At 42.9% G+C, this 5,057-nt stretch overlaps 1 long non-coding RNA gene across 1 annotated transcript; it reads right to left on the minus strand.

The window, feature by feature from the left end:
• Nucleotides 1–2,741: 2,741 nt before the first annotated feature.
• LOC114043300 lies at nt 2,742–4,647 on the minus strand. The gene is made up of 2 exons (XR_003569080.1): nt 4,601–4,647; nt 2,742–3,344 (listed from the first exon to the last, which is right to left on the minus strand). It is a non-coding gene; the product is annotated as an uncharacterized LOC114043300 (long non-coding RNA).
• Nucleotides 4,648–5,057: the final 410 nt, after the last annotated feature.

Raw genomic sequence — 5,057 nt, forward strand, 5'->3', positions numbered from 1 at the left:
TTACCTATGTGTGCAGAGGGAGAGGGGAGAGCCAACTGACCTGAAATTTCATTGGTGTAAGGAACTCCTAGAGAGAAAAATCCCTCTCCCAGTGCAGTTCCTAACCTGCATTGTAATTTGTGGTTTTAAATTTTAATTTAATTTAGTAACTGAGAGATGAAATGACCTGACTTGCCCAGGGTCAAAAGCAAGTACAGATCAGTGGTAGGGCTTGAACTCAGGTCTTCTTGACTCCAAGGCCAGCTCTATCTGCTATACTACGTGTGTGAAAATACCCATTACCTAACTGTATGCAGATGTGTATGCCTATGAGTAGCATGAATCAACCGCTGAAAAAAAGAAAAAAATCCATTGAAGGTAAGACCCTGGATAGGGACTGTTTTCATTTGTCTTTATGCACCTGAGCACATACAGTACTTTACACGTAGTACTCAATAAATGATCGTTAAATTGAACCCTGCCATTGTAAAGAGGAGAATACTGAGGTGATTTTAGAGAAGGGATTCTTCACTTTTTTGTGTGTATGGACCCCTTGGGCAGTCTGGTAAAGCCCTTCTCTGAATCATTTTTAAATACATAAAGTGAAATACATAGGATTACAAAAGGAAACCAGTTAGATTGAAATCTAGTTATTGTAATACTTTAAAAAACCAAACGAAGAAGTTCACAGACCCCAGGCTAAATCCTTGTTAGACGATTTGTCTGATGTAGGGAATATATGTAACTTGGGTGTTTGATGGCTCCTCAGAGGTCTCTTGTAACCCACTCTTTAGACTGGCATTTAAGGTCCTCCAGTATCATTACAACTTTTTTTCCCCCTTCACATGCTCTACAATCCAGCCTGAATGGAGGACTAGCTGTTCCTCAAACCCAACATTCCATGTCCTGTCTCTGGAAATTACTGTCCATCATCCCCATACCTAGTATTGCATTCCTTCCCCATGGTTATGGGCATTCCAGCCTCCACCTCAACCTGGAATTCAAATCTGCCCCTCCTCCATCCCAGAACTATGGGTCTCTCTCAGATGAGTATTCATTCACCTGATCATGTCCAGACTGAGGCTCATCTTACTTCTTCCTGGCCATCTTTATGCCATGACTTGGCAAATGTACCCTCCCACTCCCCACTCCTCCCCTCTACTTTCCAATTCTAGATATGAGAACAGTGTTCAAATCAACCCTACCCTTCTTGGAAAAGACATGCCAATTGATTACCCTATTCTTCCAATCTCCATCCTCTTGACTTCCATGAACAAAATATTCCTCTCTGGCTACCACTCCCCTATAGGTGTTGTCTTCTCCTATTAAAATGGAAACTCTTTGTGCACGTGAACTTGCTTGATTGCTTGTATATATACATATATGTATATATATTATATATATACATATACATAAATGCTTAATAAATACTTTTCATTCATTCATTTGTTTGTTCATTGAAGGCTACTTCCAGCATGAAGCCTTATTGATTTTCCAGGTTATTAGCCCTCCCCCTCCTTAAATTCCCATGCATGTACGTGTTTTATACCCCAGTAGAATGTAAAACTAGGGACCAGTTTTTTCTTTTAGTATCCTCAGCCCCTACTGCCTTGTACATACTCAAGAGCTGTGATTTCAACTGTGTGGGAAATCCTGGTATGGGAACTCCCTCCGTTATTACAGATTGAAATTGTAACTCAGTAGTTAAGTCCTAAAGGGGTTGCTTGAGGTACAGAAAAGTTAGTAACTCAGATAACAGAATTACCCAGCTAGTTAAGTGTCAAAGGCAAAAATTGAACCAGATACACCAAGCCCATCTCTTCTTTAGGTTGCTTCTGTCTTGCATATAGTAGGCACTTAATAAATGTTTGTGGAATTAAATTGAGTTGTAAACAAGTGGATTTCTATTCTTGCATCTGGGAAAAGTCTCCATAAATTGGCCTCAGTTAATTGGTACCACTTTGTGGCATCATTCCTGGCAGAACTGAAGCCACATATACTGACCTTGCCACATGTACCATGATTCCGTAAGAAAGTGCTGATGTCCCAATAGCACAATGCTTGTTGCGAGTGGGGAAGTATGACTAATTTTATAGAAATTAGCTTCCTTGACAACGCAACTGTGTTCCATAAAGTGAGGGACATCTACATACAGTATGTCCCAATCAGTATTGATGTCGAAGAAAAAGGCAGAGGTAGGGGGCACTCTGTGAAGATGTCATAGCTGGGCAGTTCCCCAGACATGACATTATGCAAAATGCCTTGAAAAGAGCTTTCCACATAGTTCCTGTGGTACAGTGACTTCGGCACAGCCAGAATGAGGCAAAACAGGCTCTAATAAGAGCCTCCTTATTCCAAATTCTGCATTTTTAATGGCAATTTCAATGAATAATTTATTGGTTTTATGAATTTCTCCAAATATCAGTTTTGTATTGAGAAAATAGGACCAGTTTAGGGATTAGGAAGATTTAGTTACAGTACCAAATGGCCACTAATTTGATAAGTGACCTTAGGAAAATCATTTGGTCTTCCTGGGGTTGTTTATTAATCTGTAGAATGAGAGGTGTGGAAAGTCCTTTCCAGTTCTGTTTTCTAATTGATAACATAGAATTTTTCTTACAGTGAGGTGTACACAGATTACAAATGATCAGTGTTGCTTTCAAAATATGAATTGGTCTTTTAACTAGGCAAAGCTGAGATTTTGGAAAGGAGGGCCGCCCGATGATGAGATACATAGAGAAAGATGATTTTCGCAAGACAAATAGAGCCATAAATAAATGATTTAATGTTGTAAGTCAATGAACAAAGCAGAAAAGTGGAATTGAAGTTAGGTAGATGCAAGGCACAGGGCATTTAAGGGTTTCTGCAGATCAAATGCTGCATGGAACATCTTGGCGTGAAGAAAAGGGAGGGCGAGGCAGGAGATCAGCCACTGATTCTATTATAAGGCTGCTTCTCTTGGTGAAGGGAACCAGGTGATCAGCAGCAGCCCCCAGACTGCTGGCTGCGCCCACTGCCACTGTCACAGCAGTCAGACCTCTGGTGCCTGCGTCTGTGGGATCTCCTGTGATGGGAAAAGAGGCAGCAGCCGCCCCCGGAGCCAGAGCTGCAGCACCCCCCAGAGCTGGACCCACAGCATCCCCCAGAGCTGCAGCATCCTCCAGAGCTAGAGCCACAGCAGGAAGAGACTGGAGGAGGGCAGGGAGCCTGGGGAGGGCACTTGGGAGGGCATTTAGGAGGGCACTTGGGTGGGCACTTTGGAGGACATTTAGGGGTCTGACACTTGGGAGGACACTTAGGGGGGCACTTAGGGGCCTGGCACTGCTGCTGGCTTTGCTGACAGGACATTTCTGCAGAAGTTCAAACTGAAAGACAATACAGAAGAAACATCAAACTTCAGTTAAGAATTTATTTGCATTTGTGGTAAGAGACTAGATCCCACTTACATCCAGAAAGGGAAGACCTGCAGAGCTTTTCCCTCCAATAAATTTAGTTTGGGTTGGAATATGGGGCCAAGAAGTAGGTATCTATCAACCCAGTCCTCATAGAGGCAGAGAATTCCAAGAAAGCAGAGACTAATTTGACTCAGGGGACCGAATGTTCCAGTTTCCTTCTCTTACAGGGGCTAGCCCCAAAGCACCCCTAGAATCCACCATTTTCTCTTGGTTTCATGGCAAGTTATGGCCACTGGACCCTCCTCTCTTTCTGGGCCTTGGGTCTCCTTCTCCTTTTCTTAAATCCTAAATAAACATTTTTTGGGGGGTTGCTTTTGATATTCATCAGTGGAAGAATGAACATCTACAAATGCACGCAAAAAGTCATGAAAAATGAGAGAAATCATACTGTGGTCCAAAGCACCACAATTTAAGACCAGCCGTGCTCCCCATGTCTTCTCTCACACCCAACTGAACTAGCAAGTAAAGCTGATATGTGCAAAATTTCCTGTCTAGCTTACAGACTTTTATCTTTTTGTGTGTGTCAAGGCGGCAGTCCTGTGAAGCCTCTTCTCAAAATGTTTTTAAATTTATAAAATAAAATAATAGGTAAAAGGAAACAAATTATATTGAAATACAGTTATCAAAATATGTTTTAAAAACAAGTTCACAGACTCCAGGTTATGAACCCCTGGGGGGGAGTACTATGGTCAGTTCCTCATTTCAATGAAGTGGCCTTAAGGGGCCCTACCAGCACCAATGATCTTGATTTCAGGGATCTGCCACACCCAGCTCCCCAATTCCTCAAAATTTTTTTCTCCAAGGACATTCTGGGAAGGCCCTTGGTTCTATCTCTCTTATTAGTTGGTCTTGCCTAGTTCATTGTTTGGGTTAGAACAGGTATGCCCCTGGCCAGCACTTTGGTGCTATTGGGAGAACTAGAACCAGTATTGTTCTGTCTAGAATAAATACAAAGAATAACAAACTTTTATTCCTCGCTAGCTTCCCTTCTCATACTGCTTGGCTTTTCCCCATGATTCTGAATCTCTCTAGCATCCTCTGCCTTTACCTTTCCTTATTCATTCCCCCAGTTCCTTCTTTTCTCTGTCTCTCCTGCTTTTGGGTTTGCAATTCTCTTCCTGAAACCCCTTGTCCCAAGCCCTCCCTCAGGGCTTTGAATCACTTACCTTAATCACCTGTGCTGAAGGGATTGGACGTGAGGAGGGAGATTGCGTGAAGAGCCAGTGCCCAGGGCACCTTTTATAGGGGATCCCCAGGTTCCACTGCTACCATGAGACAGCACCCGTGGGAGGAGAAGGCTCTTTAACAATCTAAGGAATGTGCCAGGAACTGCCCATGTGCAAGGCAGTTCTTGACATTCCCCAACCCCATTCTCTCATGATTCTAAGTTAATCATACAGATATTCAACAAGGGGTCGACCTACATGGTTTATTTCGATTGTCAAATGCCTTTTCCAGTTTGGGATATACTCTCCCCACCCTCCCCCCACCCCGGTACTAAACCTAAAGTGGCCTATGACTCTTAGAATTCACTATGTTGTCTCATACAGCCATGATACCGAGAAATCCATTCACCCCTGGGCATCTGAAGGTACTGGTCTGTTTCATCACATACTTCCAGGG

Source organism: Vombatus ursinus, unplaced genomic scaffold, assembly GCF_900497805.2.
Source record: "Vombatus ursinus unplaced genomic scaffold, bare-nosed wombat genome assembly UNPS02014768.1, whole genome shotgun sequence".
Taxonomy (NCBI): Eukaryota; Metazoa; Chordata; class Mammalia; order Diprotodontia; family Vombatidae; genus Vombatus; species Vombatus ursinus.